Genomic DNA, 23665 nt, shown 5'->3' with positions numbered 1-23665 from the left:
ACCAGCGAGAGGCAAAGGGTGTAAAAAGCAGCTAGGAGTATGACTGAAGCTGCACTATGGTGGGAAAGAAGCCCCAAAGAAAAGTTTCTGGAGTGGATGCTCCAGATTAAAAAAGCAGCTCTGTGTTCAAAGCAAGAATTAAAGAGACTATTCACTCCAAAAGCAAAATTCACATTTCTTCCTCTTAAATGAAGACATATTTATCAATCTAGATCTTCTGGCGTGAGTGGTGTTCAAAGCACCAAAAATACATTTAAAAACATAAACAGCAATGTCTCTTTCCAGAAATCCTGACCTGTGTACTCAAGATGATAAACAGACCTTGAAGTGAGCAGTTTCATGTAGGAACTATTTTCTTTCTGACGAACTACACTCGAAAACCGTATCACCGCGCAGCAGGAGGCATGCTTCTACTCATGGATGAGAGACTTGTGCACATGACCGTGTACCATGTAATCATTTATGATGTCATCTTTAGCTGAGCTGTAACCTTATATATAGCTCAGTGATGCTAGGTGAGCTAGCAGTCGATGGCCGCTTCCTTCTGTGTGATGACAGAGTTGGTGGGTGTGGTTCAGTAGAAAGAAAATAGTTCCCTCATGCAACTGCTCACAACAAGATCTGTGGATTATCTTGAGTAACCGGGTCATGATTACTAGAAAAAGACAAAGCTGTTGAGTTTTTTCAAATATACTTCTTTGGTGTTTTGAGCACCACAAGCAGAGTGCCATCTAGTTCCATTATAGTGGAGAGAAGGCAGACATCTCCACAGCCGATACCTCCAACACTCGGCAACTTACACCAAAACTATCCAGATTGATGAATATCACTACAGGTAAGAGGAAAAATATGTATTTTTGATTTCAGTGTGAACTAAGTGTCTAAGATAAAACAATTATAAAAAAATAATAATAAAGTGATAAACGGCAAGGACAAACACAGATCACCACTGGTGTAGCTTTTGCTCAATGAAGAGCACTGAAAGACAAAAGCGGATAAAGGGCAAACACTGATGTCCTGTTACCGATCCTAGACAGGTCGCTTCTTTTCTGATATAGATCATTACCTCATCCATTACTTCACCTTTTCTGACTTAAAGAGAACGCTCCAGGGGGCATACGTCCCAATTACACATCAACAGTTTTAGTGTAATTACTGTCACAGCCAGATGGGGGAGTCAAAAGTCCCAGACTGCAGATTTAAAAGACAGCGTAAACATGAACAGACATGGGAACCTGTTAAAAACCCGCTTTTGTCGTTTTTTAGGTGCTTTAGAAAAGAACAACCTCTCAGCAACTACACAAGGGGAGCTTAAACACAGCACACAGCACAGCAGAGGTCCTTGAATGTAGATTAGCAGGTAATAGAATTCCCATTCATGTCCTCATTATTTAGTGGGTTGGTTAGGAGGGATGTCTAACAGTCGCTGCACAGGTGGTTTATGGGTAGAAGGAGCAGAGCATCTGTTTAACCTGCGACAAGAATCAGACACCATGTTGCGTCAGACTCAATTGCTTTCAATTTTCTCCTCAAACATTCATCTGGACTATTGTAACAAGCAGATCAATATGGGTAAATAAAGACAGAATACCCTGTGATATCATTCCAGTCAGCCACCGATAATCACTCACACACCAGGAACCTGCTGTGTTTCCAAACTGCACCTGTTCAATATGTTTCTATCCATTCTGAACAAAGAAAGGTGATTTAGTCTTTACTTAAATTAAACTGTGTGTGTGGAGATGTGAACAATATATGGTACTTTATGTGCACTCGTTTCACACAACACAGCAGCATCAGCATCGGGAGTGTAATGAGATTTCTGGTCCTGCTAATCGCTTCAATTTTTTTCATCCCATTGTCGACAGAGAGAAACACACACTCACACAAATCTGTGTTTAAGAACAGATCAAAAGCGTCTGTAATCTCTAGCTTAGGATGCGGATCTTGAGAAAAAACTGGTGCGCTTTTTCATGCACGATGCACTCATTTCCCAAGTTAATTATTGCAGCTGCTAAGACAATGAAATGCCTTAAGCATGCGCGCTACAGTGAAAGAAGAATTAGATGCTTCAGGTCATTTGAGCAACTTTCGGTAAAACAAAAAATATCTACCCCAATTAAATAAGTTTGAATTTGGGACAACTCCATTGTTTCCACAGGTATAAACAACCTAAATCCTGCACAGAGCAGGTCTCAATACCCAAGTACTGAGACCATGACGCATATTTCATTGTATTGGCTCTGTACTCCTGCATGCAGGATTTGTAATGATGCAACAGCTATGGGGATAAAATGCCATTGGGGGTTTAGGGTGCTCAAATAAGTTGTTCAAATCATATAACAAAATTTATACATGTCCATTACAACACCGGCTGGTTTGGGCTGAGGATATGGGAAACTTTCTGTCAAGATTTTGTCGCTCTATAATTACAACGCCTGACATAATTCCTACAGCTGCTTGAGGGTCTGACACTTGAACGTAAACGTGGTTTTTTTTGCATCACTTGCTGAAATGACTCGTTTATAGCTCATTGTGTATATATATAACCCCCTAATAGTAGGATTATGCAACAGAACAATGATCGTCAACATACAAACAAGAAGTCTTTTATGGCCGAAAGGTAAATCATTTCACGTTTTTAACTCCCAGCTTGTCAAAGACCACAGCTGGGTCAGTGGTCCTGTGCTTCTAACTATGACTATCTAGGTTCCCCTCTAGCAACAGTTTTGATTGTGTCAGTTTATGTGTCAATTTCTGCTCATTGCATGCATAGTGTGTCTTTTCAAAATAAACTTCTTTAGGTTTCGGAAGCAAAACTACTTGGTTAGGTTTAGAAAAAAGATCATGTTTTGGACAAAGTAAGTATGTTTGTTGCATGACTTAACACACGTAACCTAAGCAAAATATTTTTTAGTCATGCAACCTATGTCACATGACTTTAACTATGTTATGTAATTGAAAAAAACTCAACGTACATTGAATTGGCACATACATACCGATTGTTAAAATTTTCTGAAGAGATATTTTATATATGCTGTCAGTGGGAGGTGGAGGGGATGGTGGATGGTGGATGATGTATCATCTTGGCGAGGCTGCGGACCACTGTTCAAAACTACAAAAAAAACACCATCTTATCACCATTGTATCTGTGGTTTACAGATATGTATGCAAACATTTTTCCTAGCAATTGGATTGTTTATATGGGACACCAACAGCTGTCTCCTGGGTGAATATGCTGTGTCTGTTTGGCCACTTCGCCACCATAAACTCGTCCCTATGTGGATTTTATTGCTCCTTGTACTACATAAGTTGCTCTGTGTGTCTCACATTGCCACATCTGGGTTGACACTGGAGGTATTTGAAAGCCCAGTGCATCTCATACTAAGGGGTGTCTTGTATCAGATGCCAGGGGCCACTGACCAACCTGACACATCTGATGCCCTGGGAACGAAAACAGGCTGAATAATTCATCATGTTTTTCACCTGCTGAAGGCCAGATTACACACAAAAATCCCTCCAAAAGGGCAAAAAATGCAGATCGCTGCAGTACAGGACTCAACTATACCAGCTCATATCAGTGAGGTTTCAACCACCAAAATTCATTGTCACTAAAACTAAATTGCAATTTTCAACCCAGTATTAATGACAATTGCGTACTTTGTGGAGTTTTAACAACCACTCGGAGCTCGGATTCTCGGATTTTAATAATGTGACAGCAAAGGTGAGAAAGAAATATTCATATGAGATGGGAAATGCAGACAGCATGCATGTTAGACCTCAGAGATCCACACAATACATTCCCATAACAGAATGTAAACATAACATTTCACAAGAAACACTTACAAGGGATGTGAGATGTGAGATTTTTTTTTAACTTTTTCAATTTGTCTTTTAAGAGTGGGGACTGTGTATATTCAGAGGTACAACTCCTGCACTCGTTTTCTTTTGCGAATTCACTGTAAGATTACAGCTGAGAATCACTTAAACCTTATAGTCACTGTTTAATTAGTTGCTCACGAGTGGAGGTTTTGTAGATTTTTTCCAACTGACTGTTCAGTTTGATTTCCATGTCAGGTAAAATGTTCTCAGCAGAACTATTACCTCATGAATCAACATTAGCTCAGCGGAGCGTTTAAAATGCAAGTGTTAAGAAATGAATATGTAAATCAGTTATTAGTGCTGATTGCACATATATTAACCAGAGATTTGTTATTGTTCAAAGCGAAGTTAAAAAAAAACAACACTGAGAGAATCGTTATTATTGAAATGAAAATTATTGAAATGAATCAGAATTTCATCGCACAAGACTGCACATGCTGTTCAAGACGAGTTTACAGTACCTGTCTGAAAATGCTGGCGAGATAAGCCTTTCCATTCTGACAATGTGAGTAACACATTTTAAGAATTGTGAATATATTCAACATAACAATCCAAATCCAAAATAAAAATAACACTGTATTTATTCATTGTGGCAATCACACTGCATTTTGCGGGTGCACACCGAACAGTAAAAGAAGGAAGGAAGGAAAAACAAGGCAGAGTGAGAAAGATGAAAGCAATGTGGAGTTTCTAAAAAATGTTTCACTTTTTCCCTCATTCCTCTCGCTTTTTTTGTGTCTCTGCTGTATTTTTCCAGAGGAACATGAGATTCAGCAAACAACTGCTGTAAGCAAACAAAGCAAACAAATGACACAGTCAGTCCTCATTGTAACTTAGCAGTGATGAATGATGATGTGCCCTGAAAACATTGTAAAAAAAAATATATTCTCTGTTGTTTGTAAGTGCTGTTCTTGCAAATAAGAGCAATGTTTGGAAACTATCTTCAAGATCCCGATGCTTTAAACAAGCTGCAGACTATTTATCACGTTTTAAAGATAGTGTTACATTTTACATTACATGCGCTTTATTATCCGGAGAGAAATGACTTGTCACACAGCAGTCAAATTAATAATGCAAACAGTCTTTTCTCCTCTATCTACAGGGAGAAGAGCATCTTGTGATGCATGTATTTAAAGTGGAGCCACTGTTCAGATAATTAGCTCCTACTTGGGTCAGAAAATCCAATTAGACGGATCTATAACCTTTGGACAATGCTGCTTTTGAAACAGCCATACATTCAAAGGATTGTGTGATAAAAAAAATCTATTTTTGGTTTCATAAAAGTTTCACAATCAAGCATTATTTTCAGCTGGAATTAAAAATCTCCGTTAATCCCTCAACAACCTGACAGTAACCTCCCCCATGCCTGTAACAGATACCTGCACTGGCAGCACGCCGCCTCTGTTAGCATGTATTTGGATAACCCCGCATTAAACATCTGTGTCTCGTAAATGCCACTGTTTGTCGCCTCTGAAGTGTCTCAATTACCACTGATGCTATCGAAGCCTAAGTGGGCCCACGTGTTGTAGGTTGCGGGGCATTTGTTAAGTGGGCCTTTGTCGTTGAGTTTCAGGGTTAATGTGAAGTGTGAGCTAATCCACTGGCCACTCAATAGCTTTAACAGCGCATGAAATCTCTTTTGTTAGTAAACCCTGTGCTTTGGGCCATATCTGAAATTGATCACTGTTCCTGCTCTCTTCCTCTCGTGATGGCGCTTTGGAGGAAGGAGTATCGACAGACATCCCTCTTGAAGGGAAACAGGGACTGATAGAGGCTGCTGGAAGGAATTAACGGAGGAAGGACAAAGTGGAAACACCACTGAAAGATTATTGTCTGTCTGTTTGTCTAAATGTTGCTCTATCTAGCATGCAGTTTGCTGCCTTTCTCTGTTTTATGTGACTGAAAAAAATCTTCAGTTTTTGGACTCTTGGTCAAACAAAAGCAAGCAATTTGAAGATGCCACCTTGCACTGGCTGTCTGTGACTTTTATGTGACATTTTATTGACTAAATATTTCATTTTTGAGTTATTTTTTTTTATTTATAAAATGGTTCATCAAATGGGAATTAACCCTTTGAAACCTAAGGAAATTGGCTTAATTTCTTTTAAAAACATGGGAACGTGGCAATAAGCAATTTAAAAAAGTACATAAAAAGTACAAAAATACCTAAAGGTTTGAAGAACAAAAAAACTAAGAAGAAAAAAAAATTTTTGAAATGACCTGAAAAAAGTCCTTAAATAAAATCTGTAAAAAGATTAAATATATAAGTATGACAATTATAATTATAGTTAAGTTGATCTAGCACATTCTGAGATATCAGCAAATCAAAAGAATAAAATGCTTCCATTGTGCATTTCTGAAACTTACTTTTAATACTTATGACATAGTTCAGATTACATGTTTATGAGCTGAGTTTCAACCCAGTTACAAAAATGTATAGTCTTCAAATGAAATTCCAGATACCACTATGGCATCATCAGAGTAATTTTCACAAATTGAAAACTACTAGATTTCATACTAAAGCTACACAAGACATCATACAACTTCTCCACAGTAATATTCTTTAAGACAAGTAAACTGCTTTAATGTGTTAAACTGGTTCCCCTTTAATTGGAAAAAATAACAACACCTAATGACACCTCAGTTGAATTATAATTATTATCATTACTTGCAGCTTTTATTAAATGTGCTTTGTATGGCACTTGACAATGAAGCCTGATTGAGTTTTTGATGGAATAACACGATGTAGCCAAAATAGTGGGAGTATTACAAGCATGCGCCCTGTGGTCAGGGCAAATACTGAACAGATGTTAGTTTGACTGTTGCCCAGATATCCATAGTTTCAGTGCTGCTGACATATGCAGGATCTGGCATTCATAATGTCCAAAATGTCCATCAGAAATCTGTGAGCACTCCAACCTCCTGCTTTTACTGTAATTGCTTTATCGGAACAGCGACTGCTCGGATTCAGAAAAAAAAAAACCAACACATTTTCCTACTTTAAGTGTGTGTGCAGACTGCAGACTTTATGCAGACTTTGTGCATTCCCTTCACCTCCTACTTGAATAAAAGTAAGATGCTTTATTCTAAAAGGAGTAAACAGGTGCAGGAAGGCCTGTTTGTTTGCAAAGAAGCACAGCAGCACAGATGCCGGAGCAAAGCAGAGTGAATTTTTGTATTGAGTGCTCAGTCTCTCTGTCATGAGTTTCAGACTGTGGAAGTCTGGATCGTGAGCTGGGAATGAACAAATAGATGGAATTGAATATGCTTTACCTTCACTTAGCTAAACTCTTCAACTGAAAAATGGTGGACTTTTAGTATTAAGAAGCAAAATAACAAATGGGAAGTTGTATATTCACAATGCCCAGTGCAGCCACACATAAATAACTCTGTTTGGACCATTTGCTGAGCTGAAATATTGATTTATTTATTTTATTTTTTTACCAAGCATAGCACTTCCAGAAAGTCCGAAATAAATCACTGAAAAGTTGCACCAAAACCTGGCCATTGTATTCAGCATACATCAAACCCATTCTTTTGCCCCCCATAAACCAGCCATTACACCCATTAGAGCCCTGTCTGTCTATGTTTTATTGCGCCTGTTTGACAAGAGACAAACCACTAAGTGCTAAGTCTTCAATCCTCCATATTGAACCTGTTAAGAGCTCTGTTTGTGTTATTATGTACATTGTTCTGCACCACTCTGAATGCCTCACTTTGTTCCCAGATCACAGCTTTTACTTTTTATCCCTTACTCGCTTCCTATTTGATTTTTTGCCAGTGACCGCGGAGGCAAATCCAACAGATGTTTCCAAGGCCACTGGAGTGAAAACAAGCAAACAGTCATTTGATTGTTTTGTTACTTTTCTGGCAGCAATCGGGACTTTTTCGTGCCCTCTCTTCAAAAGAGCACCATGAGAAAACTTTCCTTAAGTTGATGGGAGGAATATAAAGTTCTGGTGCTGCGGTGCGTGCGGCTGATGCATGTGCACCCTCTCGGAATAAAAAAAGAATCAGCAATCTGTGAGCTTTGAGTGACTGACAGCTGATAGGTCTGTGTCAAACTTTTAAAGATCTGTCTGTCTCCGAAGCGTTTCTGTGTGTATGTGTGTGTCCTCTCATCTCCAATCGGCCATGTTTCTGCCTATGATCAATCAGCATCAGTGTCTCTAGCTGGAACCATGTCCCCCTCCCCCCTTCTTTACCAAATCTCTACACCGCTCCCCTCTGCTACGGCATCTTCTGATCAGTGGCAGCCTCGGAGTGGGCTGCTGTACGTGGGGGGGAACAGCTGCATGGCTCCGTGACACATGACAAGTGCAAGTTCAGCTCTGATCCGTTTTTCTGTAAAGAATCATTAGCTGCAGAAAACGCAGCTGTGTCGTGGAGGTTCACAGCTCAATCGCTACAATCCATCTCCCTCCGCTGGATTCCTCCCTCAGAGCGGAAGGAGACGGAGACGTCTCCCTGCACTGTCTCCCCTCTCCCACTTGCCATTGCCAGTTTATTTATTTATTTCTTTAATGAGCTGACCTTAAAGAGCGCTGACAGCGTGTCTGGCGTCTGGGCCTCCTCATCACTGTCACCGGAACGACCTCCTCCCAAGTGACAAACTCGTGTCTAAATGGGGATGTGAGAGGCTGCTGGGCTATGTTTAACTAGCAGGGCACCTACAGAGACAGCCTTATCTGAGAGGTTGGCTTCACGTTTTCAATACCGCCACTCAATTGTTTTATTTTTTTCTTTCCTGGAGCTTGATTGTGGAGAGATTTGGGGTATGAGATGAAAGCCATGTTGTCAAGCTGTCGGTTTCTCTGCTTGACACACACTTGGAAGTTGAGTAGGTGCCATCGGGTGGGGAGGGGGGGCTCTTGTGATGTTACAGACAATTGCACTGCTCCAATTCCCTGTGTCATCTATCCTGCTGTTTATAAAGACAGTGTGACCTGCCTCTGCTTCCACGGAGAGACGTGGGACTTGATATGTGTTGGCCCCGCCTCCTACACTGACAACAATGATGCAGAAATTAAAAGGAAAACTATTTTGATATTCCAAACGAACGGATATTCTTCAAATAGACGCTCTCATTTCTGGACTCCTAAATCTCACTGTGTGGTAACAGATGAGGATGGTATGGCAGAGGACTGGTTGATGGACTGTATCTGTCAGAGTTACCTTACAGCAGAGGAATAATGACGCCTCCTGGTAGAATTAGACTGATGAAACCATTAATTCTGTAAACACAAATTGCACTGAACTTTTCAAATCCCCAACAAACTACGATGGCAAACACTAATGAACAATTTATCTCAATGAATTCATTTGTTTCTCATTAGTCAGCACTGCAGTCGCTGTTTGGGTTTTTGCATGTGCATTGTGCGAGTCTCTCCCTCGAGTACTTACAGAAACTGGCCACATTTCCTCTCCCTGCTTTTATCAGCGGTTCTGTTTGGTAAAATGTGAGTGCTGCTCAACTCAGGCTGTGTTTCTGTAATACTAATGTTTTGTTAGACTTTGCATTTGCGACCAAAGCATTTTTAATGTTTACAGCACAGATGTCATCAGAAAAGCTGCACACTGTCATCTCTATCTGGAATTTCTAAAAAGATGTTAATTAGACTTTAGTCCTGAAAGACAAACCTTCCATCTATGGTGAGAACTAAAAATATATTTTGACAGCAGTGTGAGAGGAATTATTTGACATATTGGGAATTACACTTATTTACTGTCTTGACACGAGTTACATGAGAAGATTAATACCACTACAGTAAATATGAACTCAGTTAGAGTTGCTTTGCATCGAAACAGGAAACAGTGGGAATAGTTAACCTTTTAACAAAATCCACCTACCAGCAACTCCAAAGTTCCCTTATTAACTAACCCAGTCTCAATTTCAACTCATCAAATACCGACGCTTGGTCAGTGGCCCTCGGCGTCCCACAAGATGCACGATTCACCCTTCAGCGGTGATACGAGAAACACCGGGTGGCTGCATTTTTTGTCGCTCTGAGCAACTGCCATAGTAAAAAAAGCAAGAAAGTCTTAACAGGCCGGGGGGGAGATGGATGAGTCAAACAAACTCAAGACTTTCATCGAGGAGACCAATGTTCATTTCCCAAGTAAAACCAAAAGTCAATCAAGTTACTCTAATAATAACATATTGTGCAAGTATGTGTTGCATGCTAGCATAGTGACTTATGTCAGGTAACATTACATTCTGCTTGTAACAAACGTATCTATTTAAAGCCAAACTGTGATATTGTGTAGTAAACTTAAAAACATGTTTTTGTTGCCTATGTTCTAAGTTTATTTTCAAAAGAGACTATATGCATTTAATGAGCTGAAACTGCCCATTTCCATGAAAAGTTTATTTTGAAAAGACACAATGCATATAACGAACATAAACTGACACACCCTGCCAGAGCATGTAAGACTGATGCTGGAGGGTACCTACAGTGTCATATTTTGCCTTGTGGTGAGAGAACGTGATGAATTAATACTTTGTATGTATCTGTTTAATCCTTACAAAAGAATGAAAAAATGACAAGTTAGGGTTTCAGAGGAGGCTAAACGGGGTTATGTACCGAACTACTTCTTGGCCAGGCACAGTGACTTTCTGTAATTTTGTTGTCACCGTGAGGTTTCCAGAAAACCAGCAAAGTCACTGCTTCTGGACATTAATGCCACTGACTGTTCTTCTCTTCTCAGCATATATGCATGGTTCAGATTAATGATAATAATAATAATAAGAAGAAGAAACTTTATTTATGGAGCACTTTTCATACAAAAAATGCAGCTCAAAGTGCTTCACAATAAAAAGAAGTGCAACAGAAAAAACAACAATAAACAGTCATAAGGCATGTGGTGAGAAAAAGATATAAAAGTCAAAGTAAAAAGTACAGAGACCAGTTAAAACTGTGCAAATAGCAGAAATGATATAAAATAATAAATACAAGAGTTCAATTAATTAAAAGCTATACTAAATCCAGGGTTAAAATTTTAAGAAATGCCTTTTGTGTTGATGCAAAGACCAGAAAAACTGATATATAGCTTGTAACATCAGAGTGTGCGCTGTTATTCCCTTCATTAGGGATCACAAGTGATACAGCATGTTGTGCAATGTGGATGTGACCAAAATAGTGCTGGCTCCAACCTTGCTTACATGTTTTCAAATAAATGTACAGTAACTTTTCCACTAAACAGAGGAAGAGAGGCACCAGAATGAGCTATGAAAGTCACTATTACTGGTAGCCTTCCAGTAATAGTTTTTGCAGGCTTTTCTAGGCCAGAATTTTCTTCTTTATGTAGCTCTAGAGTTGTGGATTTTGCTGCCTGTAGGTTTGGCATTCGCTTGACAATGATCCAATTATGTTTTTTCGTTTTCATTTGGACAGATATATTCTTATAACAGAGCTTATGTGAATACAGTTTTTCTTGAGAATGAAGGACAGAAAAACCCTGTTCTCAAAAATACTCTCGTACATGATGACTAAGCCTAAATGTGTGGTCATAAACAAATGATTCACATTCAGTTTTCTATTGACTTAGCGTTGAGCTGTTCATTTTGAACCGTCTGTCCAGCTTTATTTTGCACACACAGTGAAGAAACAAAGATAACTGCTACAGGTTTTAACCTAACAAAAGACATTTTAAGGGCAGCAACAGAACAGAAGCTCAAAGCTTTTTACTTTTGTTTATGTCTTCCTTCTGTTTCTGCAGCTCCAACACCAAAGTACAGTACATAACAAAACTAAGAGGGTGACAAGGTCTGTGCTGTTTGTGTTTCAGCCCTCTATCTTTTTCTTTTTCTTCTCCGTCATCTGGTCACAACAGCAGAGGCTGGATAATAGAGCTGCTGCTTCTCTTTATCACATCTACTGTAGATATAAATGTACATGTACATGTGTGCTGATGTTAAAACTCTGTTCTGACTCAACTGACTGATGTTGACTACAAGTCCTCCCACTGGTTAACTATGACACTCTCCCCCCAGCTGCACTTTCTCTGATCTCTGTTTCTTTTTAATAAGTTCTAATGACAGAGTGATCAACCCAACTAATCATTTTAACTTGCAAAGAATTTGCATTTTTTAGGAATCATGAGGGAGTGTAGCCAAAACAAAAGGTACAAACACAGATGAAAACGGCAACAATAAGCCAAAAAAAGACAACCGCATGCTTCCATTGAGTATCTTTGCTGGAGCTTTCAATTACAGTACATAAACTTCCCCCAGCTCAGTTATCATTAAAAAATGTAGATGTTCTACAAGACTGAGAAACGATGTACACATTGCCAGATGGAAAAAATGGAATAAGTGTCTACTGGTTCACACCACTCATCCTCATTGCTTAAAATGTAATTTTTCCTCCGTTCGTTGTCTGTTTTGATCATTAAAAAAATAAATGAATATGAGGTGCTGCAGTAGGGCCTCTTGCTTACAATCCATAGCATGACACGTCTGTTATCTTGATATGATGACTTTCATAACACCTGGCAATGTTTCTCATCTTCTGTTTTCTTGGAAAAAAAAAGAGACCAAATATAGTGTGCCAAAAATGTAGATAAAAAAAATTAAGCGCTGCTCATTTATGTTGGCCTTAAACACTAAGATTAAAAGTTAATTCTTGACATTGGGAAAAAGTAATTATGAATGAAACGTGATTTAAAAAAACACTTCAAGTGCTGAAAATAATACTTGAACATCTTCATTTCCACAACAACCATCCATCTGCTGAGGGGGTTTGTTTAACATGGTCACACCGCTCCTCTTGTACTTTGTGGATATTGTTGTGAGATTGTTCTCATTAGCTGCTGTTTCCAAGGTCAAGAATAAACTTTCACTCTCAACAGGCAACAATGAGATTCAAGTAGGAAAACACAAAAGCCAACATGACTGCCTCTTAGCCAAATGCAATGTTTTCAACATAACAGGCGCAATCTCTCACACAGTATATTTAAGTTTGTGCTAAATTGCATTCATCATTACATTGTGGTAACAACATCATGCTGTCTGGATTATGTTCCAAAACATCATTTTTTCTGACACTACATTTATGTACCACACTGGATTAGCAAGGAGGTGGTCGGGGAGGAATTGTAGACATACAAAGTGAAGGACTGTGAAACCAGAATCCTGTCCAGACTCCTGTCTGTGTTTAGGATTAGGCAACAAACAAAAAAAAATACTTTGCACAACTATTTCCAAACAGGTGTGCAGGAGACGGACAAGCAGAACACACCTTGCAGACACACTCCTGCACACTGTCCAGCTAGCAAAAATAATGACTCTATTGCGATGTGCTGGTAACTAGATCATCATCAGGCAAAACAGTTTAGGTTTAGGCAACAAAAGCACTTTGGTAAAGTAAGAAAGATCGTGATTTTAATTTAATGTTAACAAAAAAAGCCAATAATAAAAACCCAAAACACAGGATAACTCAAAAGAAGATATCTTCTTTGCCCAGCCTATCAATCCCAGACACAACTAAGCTCAGTATAACATAAATAAGAGATTTTGACCACTAACTCGTACTTCTTAAATTCAGCTCCTGAGAAATAACTCTCCTCATGTCTCAGCATGATCCTAATTTAACATAATGATCTCTGATCTTTATTTGTCTGAAATAATCTGCTCTTGATATAACAGTGAGATTCAAAAGAAAACTTGAACAGGTCTCAACTGTGTATTTCATTTGTTCTCAGAGTTAAAGAAACAAACAAAAAAACACAAAGAGGCTTATGAGCAAAGCAAAAGAGCTCATTCTGATTTATTCTTTTATTCCTTGCTTGTCCTAACGGGGGATTCAGGACAAACTAATCACAATTTTGTAATCTCCAAGTATGGAGCTGATTTATTTCTTAGAGACAAAGAAAATACTATTGTATAGCAGCAAATTTTTCCTCTGGAAGAATAATGCTGAAGTCACTAACAGTGGATAGTGTTTTACAAGATCACCTGTTTGTGCAAATAAATAAATAAAATATATTGCCAGTGTATTTGCTGATAGGTTCAGAAACATTTTTGCAACTTGCCAGATCTGTTAATAGGCAACATTTCGTCAATATGTTAATAGAAAATGCAATTTACCCTGCCCTTCCTTCAATAATGTATTTGCTGTTTCAAATTAGTTTAATATAAACATAATTTCTATACAGAGCTGCAGGTGCCTAGAGAAAACTGTTTGCAGTGTTTGGGTTTTTTTGGGTGAGGGGGTTCCAGGCCAAAAGTGGGTGGTAGAAGTGACACAGTCCTTCTGCACTCGCTGCTCCACCTGCTAAATACTCTGCAACCAGCCATTCTGCTCAGGATGCAGGTCTGCATAACTGTTTCTGCCACTTTTCAAACCTAAATAATAATCTAAAAAACATCTTACCACACATATCTGAATTGTAACCTTCTTCTTTAGCGTGAAAGGTAATTGGAATACACTGCTGCAGGCAAAATGTTGTACAGTTTCCTGCAACAACAGCAATTCAAGGTCAGCCTATCTACAACAGTTGCGTGGTTGCAATAATGATGTTTGTTAGAGACATTTTTGTTTCAGTATATATGAAACTCTTCGGTATACAAACACACTGGTACACATACACACACACAAAATCCCGTGATCCTGCGAGTATTTTCCCAGGGTACTATCAGATTTTGGCGAAAAATAACAAAATATACTGGCCTCTTCTTAGGAGGGTCAGGTCTACTCAGACCTCAAGTGTGAGCAGAAATTGAGAACAAGTGCACATAACACTTACTATCATCCTTGACATCAAAACTGCACTTGAATCTTACTGGAACTGACTCACGGTACATAGAGGGACAAAAAATGTGGAGGAAAAGCCGGTGTGCATTAGATGTGGTCACAAAGCCTCCATCATGTCAAAATAGGGCTCATAGCAGTTACACAAACAAACACACAGACCTAATACATATATATATATACTATGTACTTACAGAGGATATCATACTATACATTGTGCATTGGTTGGCATTTAATTCCTGTTTCCCCTCTTCTGTCTATAATAAAAAAAAATCCAAAAAGCCTGCGAGAACCAGTGCTTAAGAATAGCTTGCTTTTTGTTTGATAAACTACTGGTCCAAAAATGTACAGACAAGATGAACCAGCCACTGTGAGCAGGCGCTGCTTTTATGTCTGCAGTCATCAGCAAAGTTCCTGTGTGGATTAGTTGTAATCCCCTGCCATTATGGCCACAATGGTTTCATTAAATAACCCGACATATTGTAGCAAAAATGTGTTTGTTATATAATGGAACTGCCGAGGATATGCCAGGAGGGTGCAATGAAGAATACCCAAAATGAGAGGCGAACATTCAGCTTGGCTTAGTCTAATAACACACTGACTAGGCTTGTTATGGCACCAGATTATTATGGGAGGAGAAAGGGCTTTTATTCTGTATGGTATTATTAAAGATTAATTAAAATTCAAGCTAAAGGAAATGCTCAAATGAAGATTAAAAAAAAAATCTAAAAATGGCTGTAACGCATGAGAGCATTAGAGCTTTGTTGTACCCAGCAATTTTCATGGTTGTAGACTGAAGTCATATTCTGTATTTAACTGTCTTTATGCAGTTCATGGCTGTTATCTGAAAACACATTAAGATATCATACACTGTCCTTAATGGAGCTTACTTTAATCTAACCCAAAATATAGTAGCAGCTAGGTGCAAGACCATAGACAGTTCACATCCAAGAGAAACCTACAAAAATCGCAAACACATTGCCGATAAATAAAAAAGTAAGTAAAGCGAGGCGAAACTCAAAGTGGACAAAGCTCAGTCCAAAATGAGAGTGAATCTGGGGTTGGCTTTCACTTTTGTTGAAGATACTGTTTACAAACAGGCTGACAATTCCTGCATAATAAACCTTTAGACCTTTAGATATCCTATTTAACCTGGTCCCACAGAAACTCATAAAATGACCCCAACCTCTTAACCCTAAATTACGTGGTGGTGGAAAAATGACATGCCAAAGGAACGAACATCATAGTGTTGAGCACTGAGTGTTGGACAAAAGATCATGCAAAACACAGAATTACCATCTCAGTTGTAATTCAATTAAATATTTTGGGATCATCGTCTATTGAGTAGACTCTGTTTTTCTGTCTTTAAAATGATATGCTGGTAAAACAGAAACAACACTTTTGAAAAGCTAATAAGGATCCTTTGTCATCGTGGACATACAAGTCCCCTGGTTCAAGGATGTCACACAAATGGCAGAGGTTAATGTTACAACCCCATATGTGTTATAAAAAGTGAGAAAGTTGACTTAGAGAGGACGCCAGGGTGGTGAATGGGTCATATAAACACCAAACTCTCACCCAGGAGACCGCTGTGTGGGATAACTGAAGACATTCTGACTCAAAACACAATCTTTTTCTAAACTTCACCAAATACTGTTGGTACTTAAACCCAACTGTGCTGCCACCACTTGAATTAACACATTATGTGTCACAACCAATAATGCAGTGTTGAAAGGTCATGGTTTTTTCACATATTTCTGAGTAACAAATCCTCATAGAATGATCCATATCATATCAAACAAATCAGTGCCCCCGCGGATAACATTACACACTTCACGTTAAGTTGCGTACTTATCCTAAAGTTATGTGATTTGGTTTAGGAAAAGAAACTAAGTGACAAAAAACTCAAACTTCTGCACATCATCCTCTGTGGGCAGAGTCCTGTATTTTGTGACTGATCCAACAACCCAATCTGCCTCCTCGTGCAGACTTCTTTTTTTACTCTAATCAGTGCACTGGTCACAAGGGCACAGCTCTGCCTATTACATGGCTTGAACATAAATTACCGGCTCATGATTATGTTGGACACATATGAAATGAATACTGGTGCATTACTTTTTCGCAGGTAAATGTACAAACAGTGTATGAGAACAGCCTGTTCTGTGAGATCATGTTGGTTCTATCATAATTTCATTTGCAGTGGAAAATAAAATTTGCTTTTTTGTGATTTCTCTTAGTAAACTTCCACGTGGCCAAAAGAGCATGAGTATTTTACATAGAATGGGAGGAGGAGATGTTTCTCTTGATGAAAGCAGACTCTTCTCTTACTAATCAATTTGCCTTTGCCTAAAATCATAGATCAAACAGAATCCAAAGCTGAGCATTTTGGCATTTTCATCCCATCAGATCAAGGCAGATTCACATCAATATGCTACATTTAAATATACACCTCACCACTATCAATAATTCACACAGAGCAGAAAACAAAACTATTTACATTATTCATGCACAATGTTGCTGCAGAAAACCACAGTGTAAAGAAACTGGCATATGGCAGCATCACGACTGTCTGAATGTGTCGCAGTGTCGTTCCTCTTTGATTCTGCATATTCTGGGAGCACACAGTGCTTTTTTGATGACGGCAAAATTGGTAATTAAGGATAGTGATGGCATTTTGAAGGCATGGCTTGACTCATATTTTCTTCTTATGGCACATTTATGCTGCACTTGCAAAAATGTGCCGGGCATGTGATGTGAGCACTTGCCAAAGTGTGAAAAGGCATACTGCTATTGTCATTTTCCAGCTGCCATGTACAGCTTAGTGTGACACAGTCTCACAGTGATGAGGTGGAGTCTCGCACAGTAAAATCTACCAGGAAACTTAAATGAAATCCAACATGACTTACAGAATTTAAAAAAATAAAAACGATACTAGATATTTAAAACGGGTGCTATGAGGCAGTGGCATTTCTATGATTTGAGGACCTTGAGGGCTTAACCCAGACCCAGACCTCTACATATACATCTATACATGAGCACACGTGCGTGCGTGCGTGCATGCGTGCGTGTACACACACACACACACACACACACACAAACACAAACACACACACACACACACACACACACACAGACACAGACACAGACACACACAACATCTAGGGCTGATAATGAACACAGGTGGAACCAAAGTTCCCATTTTCTTTTCAAGCAACCATCTCGGACACGAGTTGCTATCACTACTACAGTCCCACTGCCCCCTCCACCCCAGTGGAAACACAACTTACCTGTAGCAGTTGTATTTGTACTTGTTGTAGCTCCCAGGTGATGTCATCCATGGCTTCCAGGCACATGGCGAAGGAGAAGAAAATCTGGGTTCCTGCATTAATCTGCACCTGAGGAGATAGAGATATAATTAAATATATATATAATATATATAATATATAGGGCTGTAGCCACTGCTATGACAAGGGTGCAACATTGAAAGTATTTCTGGGAGCTCATCTCTTAAATGTCTTTTGATCATGAATGGAATAACAGAAGTAGAAACAGACTAGCATCTCAAGTTTGCAAATTGCAGCAGTCAGACAGGCTTATCTTCAGACAGCTGAATGCTGCAATAATGTGCAGTAAAATTAGGCCTGAAGTTGGATGTAAGGCATCAGAGCAAAAAATGATGAAGACACAACAGAGAAATGATTTACAGTGGTTTAACAAATCTGTTTTTTTCACTTTACTTCCATCAGCACCTCCCAAGTGAATCTTCACACATGTACGCATATAGCGTCCTCACAATAAGACTGTATAGAGTGCAGTTTGTACACAGAGTGATGTTTAGCTGGAGATACATCACTGTAACAAGGAAACAAGAAGCTTGCGTCAGCCCTAAGTTGGTCTCAGCTCCCACTCAGCTCTCAAGGTCATAATTAATTGAATGAGAGTGGGAGTCTGAGGGACTAGTTTCCTCGCTGATGCCGGAGAGCCAACGCAGCGCTCTGTCCGTGCCTCAGAGTTGCTAACTAGTCCCCCAATTACTTGTTGAGGGGTGATATCCAGGGAGCTCAGAGAGACACGCTGTATTTGAGGACTCTTAAATGAGATATAAGGGCAAACAAAGAATCTTCTGGGTCTCGATAATTGACAGATCATTCATTATAAGCGCTGAACTATGCTAAGGTGTTCACTTGAACTCTCAAGAACTCTCCTTAACGACAAAACATTTGACAGCTCAGCTGTACTCGTTGCACTGCTATAGAGGGAAATTAGAGACACACATATACAAACACATACTCACAGACTCCTGCAACTTTAATCAGGACAGCCATTCTTGCTTTATTACACCCGAGATTCTCAAACAGTTCAGCCTGAGGGTCACTCTTGGAAGCTGACAGAGGGCCAGGGGCCAGTTAATATAATTGTCTGTTTTGGCTGTCAACCTTTCAACGTTTTACTGTAATAACTGCACTCAAAATGGCAGGGCATGTCAGCTCCGGGTGTGATGCTGACAAAAAAATCTAAGAAGTCATACACGTATCATTCTTTCTGCCATAGCAGCACTGTTTGATTAACTAATTTGCATTCTATCACGTAAGAGAAAGTGACATGTTAGAGAACATAATATTCGTAAAATTAAATTAAATAAATGAAAAAGCACAGAATTCTGTTTCCTGTCCTACAAAATTGTGTTGAAGAAGAACATAAATGCAAACCACTTCCCACAACACTTGTGTATGCAGACAATGATGGAGAAGGTTGTGCAGCAGACCGTCTTCAGTCAGTTCAACAATAACCTGGGAAGTCAGGTTAAAATCTGAGTGCCTGAATTCTTCATCACATGACAAGTCTTAATGTCCTTTGAGCAAAGCCGAGGAAAGCTCAGGTATTATTTGTAATTATATATATATACTATGCAAGAATTACTCGATTACTGTTTGTAAACAGTTTTGCCAGCAAAAGTGAAAGTAGATTCCAACCCACTTTAGCCACATCTGCATTTTTTTCAGTGCTGTCTCCACAATTTTGGTAGCTTTCTCTTGAATGCATGCTGCGTACAGTCTGGCACCGTCGGTACTTTTTCATGAAGTCCCATCCCAAGCTCAACTGTGCACTGCATCTACAAACGTCCTGAACACAGCAAAATAAAAAGAAAACCATGCCAAGTGGCCACACAGGCTGACCATAGCGACTCAAGGAAATCCTTGAAATATCGATACAATATAATTATAGGGATGTATGCATGCAGAAGGAGAAACTTGATCCATCTCGGTCATAACTGAACTTTGAATTGTATTAACTTTAAATGTAGTGACAAGACCTCAGCACAACAAAAAAAAAACCAATTAAAACAAACAATAAAATGAACTTTTTCACTAAGTATCCTCCTAATTTACTTATGGCAGAAGCACAAATATTAAGAAAAAAATAGACCAAATTAATAAAGTCTACTAGAGGCAGGTAACACGCATCACTTCTGAAACGCTTCTAGTTGGGTATGACACCGAATCGGACAGCGTATGACAGCGAATCGGACAAAATAGCATCACAACCATGCCATGAAATCCCTTACTCCTTTCTAAGATGGAGGTGAAGAAGACAAAAACATTTCTCTTCAATCATCTCATATCATGCCTAACTTTAGTAGAAGACGAGACTTGGGGTATGGAATTAATCCACATACGCTCTGTTTTTAAAATGAGTTTTCTATGGATGTCAGTTTTTTAACCATGATGCGGGCCAAAATGTGGCCTGTAATAAAATATGTAAGGCTTGTCGTCTGAATCGAATACTTGCGGTCTATATTAGCCTATGAAGAGTCAGCAGTCAAAGATGGTATAAAACAGTCAATAAAACATGTTTTTCAGCAATTGTTTATCACCATAAATACGAGAGTTCGTTGCAAATACAGTCTCAAATATGCACATAAAATATGAGGCTGATTGGTCCAGTAGTTTACGAGATTAGCTGCAGACAGACGGAAACAAGCATGCACACAGAAACACACAAACATACACACAAAACCAAATGCATGATCCCCTCCAGGTTTAATCTAAGGGATTACTTTTGTATGAGAGTACATATTGCTTTTTAGGAAAATCCTGCAAAGTATAACTTTAATTTCCATGACTGATCCCATATTTAGATTATTCAGACACATTCATCAACAACAAACCAAACATTCCCATATGTACTGAACACCCACCAGCATCTAACAGAACAATATATTCTCCTCGTACAAATATGAACAGCCTAGATGTTGTATAGTATTGCTTTGGACAAAAGCGTCACACAAAAGAATAAATGAATAAATTTGAGTTATCCAACAACAGAAATTAGATAAATATATGCCCACAGCCACACATAAATACTAATATAAACATAACACACAAATTTAAACAAATAAAATCTTCATTTATGAACCAACTCATGTCAATTTAATCACTCTGTGTCTGGTTCTGTTCATAAATCAATAGTCTGTAACCCACGTTAAGGCTTCAATCGTTCGAGTTTTTTTCTCATCCTATTCGATGCTTTCAAAACATATACAAGATACGCAACAACATTATCAAACAGGTTAAAATCCATCCTGAAGTCTAATCGAATCTGAACCTCAGCATTTTTTAAAAAAAATGTTGAAAACAATGATGCAAGTGCACAGAATGACAAATTATTCTTAACATTTCTTATTCTTAATGCTATATATTTTTTCACATTTCTAATTTTTATTTAATAAATCACAGATTCTTAATGTTGGTCCACACTGAAAAATGTTGACAAATTCTTGATGGATTTTTTGTATTATTGGACATTCAGGATACCCAGAGGATATATACTTTATCTCCAGTGTCCACCATAAGGTTGACGCTAGTTTCATGTCAAATATCTCAGTGATATTTAAATATCTCAGTAAACTAATGACTGATGTGATATTTGGTACAAAATTTATGTGCCCCTTTAGGAGTTACTCTGATGATTTTGGTAATGCTGACTTTTCAAGGTTAAAACTTTATCCAATCATTTTGGTTTATGAAAAAATAACTGCAACTAATTCTCATGACAGTGACATTTTCATGAGCCTCAGCTATCCTTTGTGATTAGTACTAATTAATAATCAAATATTAGGAAGCTAAACACACTAAACTAAGATGATAAAGATGGCAAAACTTTTTTTTAAACCTTATGCTTCTGTCATTGTGAGCATGTTAACATGCTGGTGTTAGCATTTAACTAATAGTGCTGTTCTGTCTCGCAGAGCCACTTGCATGACTCTTAGCCTTGTATATTAGTAATGCATTATTTCTGACACATAAATTAAAACTAGGACATACACACTGGTAAGGCCCTACTTGCAGAGTGTGGTAGAACTGATGCACAGCATAAAAATATGGTTCATATGATATCTAACCAATAAGCACCCCACATTAGCTGTTTGCATGTTACGTACTTAATGTGCAGTTACATATTTACTATAAATTTATTGGGGTCAGGTTCAGGAGAAGAATCATTGTTGGGCATTGTCACATTACGTAGCTTTACTTAATGTAAAGTTATGCACTTAAAGTAAGGTTTAGTACGTTAGGTTTAGGAAAGTAAAATTATGTAGGTTAGGTTTAAGAAAAGAAACATGATGATGACATACCTTAAAGCAACTCAAAGTTCACTTTGTATCACAGAGGACACAAACACCAGCCTCGAGGGGTAAAGTCCTGTTTGTTTGACCCATCCACCACCATGACCTGCCTTGTTATGCTGACTTTTGCCCTTTAAACACCATCCTTCTTTACTCTCCTCAATGTATTGTTCATGTGATTGCAGCCTTTCTGATTATTTGAATAATATACAAATTCTGGTATATTACTTTTCATAGGTATATGTACGAACAGTGTATGACAACAGCCTGAAATATTAGAAATGTATATAAAGAGAATCCAAGGTGCGTCTATGTGCCAAGAAACAAAGTTTCATGTAGAACATTATCCTTGTTGAGATAGGGTGTTGTTCAAAGACAACAAAATTCTTTTTTGGTGTCCGCATCAATTCTCACTGTCACAAAATAGTTTTAAAAATGGGCCATGTTCACACATTTATCCTTTACGAGCCAGGAAGGTAACACTGAGATACATGCTCTTGTCCTCCAGTGAGTCCTGGTACATCAGGACATCTTTAAGGACTTCTGGCATCTTTTTGACAATATACTTTACCACATATTTTGTCTTTGTCTTTTTCTTTCACTGTCTCCTAACTCAAAAAAATGAAGGCAGAAATAGAAAGAGTCGGCACTGTATCACCCTTCCTCTGAAGGTGGCATCCGGCCACCAAGCTGTGTGTGAGACATAGATGGACAGGCGCATGCTAGGAGACTCTATAGGCCTCCATTTTGAAGCATGCTGTGCGCTTTGTCCATGTGCAGGAAGTCATACTGTTTGCCCTTGATACAAACAGATCAGTGTGAGACTGCAGGGATTATTGTTTGATAAAAAAAAAGATATATTCTGAGAAATGTCTCTGACAAACCCCAACACTTTTCTATTGTGTTGACAAATTTACACATTTTATGCATGAATAAATTAACACACAAATAAACAGAAACAGAATGGAAAAAAATACAAAACTGCCTCCGGTAGTTGCTACCAAACAGATCCTGAACTTGTTGTGGTGAGATAATATTCTCCATTCTTCAAGCAACAATGCCAAAGAGTTCAAGTGATGGATGAGACAGAAATCTGCTGCACACTGTGTATTCAAATAAATATTCAGTGACATTAAGATTTGGCAATTGGAGTGTTCATGAAAACTATTTAATGTCATTGTGATGTTGATTTAAAAAAACACACACTGAATTGTTTGGCAAGATGTATGATGGCATTATCATCAACAGTTGGTTGTGTAAAATGGCTTCATAATCCTTGGCTGTTATTGGACCGGTGTAATGATCAGTTCTAATGACTCCCAGGAGATTACTGCTCATATCATTACAGTTCGACCATCATTTGAAATAGCCGACTGCAGACAAAGTGAGTTGGTGGCTCGTTTTG

At 38.5% G+C, this 23665-nt stretch overlaps 1 long non-coding RNA gene across 1 annotated transcript in view; it reads right to left on the bottom strand.

Annotated features, from left to right (window-relative positions):
- LOC148188694 (uncharacterized) overlaps positions 1 to 23665 on the bottom strand; it is a 117666-nt gene that overhangs the window by 21061 nt on the left and 72940 nt on the right. The window contains exon 5 of the long non-coding RNA XR_015777334.1: positions 17921 to 18028. This is a non-coding gene — a long non-coding RNA (uncharacterized LOC148188694). The remainder of the gene's footprint in view (positions 1 to 17920; positions 18029 to 23665) is intronic.

Source organism: Plectropomus leopardus, chromosome 9, assembly GCF_026936395.1.
Source record: "Plectropomus leopardus strain MGB_pleo_1.0 chromosome 9, ASM2693639v1, whole genome shotgun sequence".
Taxonomy (NCBI): Eukaryota; Metazoa; Chordata; class Actinopteri; order Perciformes; family Serranidae; genus Plectropomus; species Plectropomus leopardus.
The sequence above is the reverse complement of the archived record's forward strand: the minus strand, read 5'-3'. Positions and strand labels throughout refer to the sequence as shown.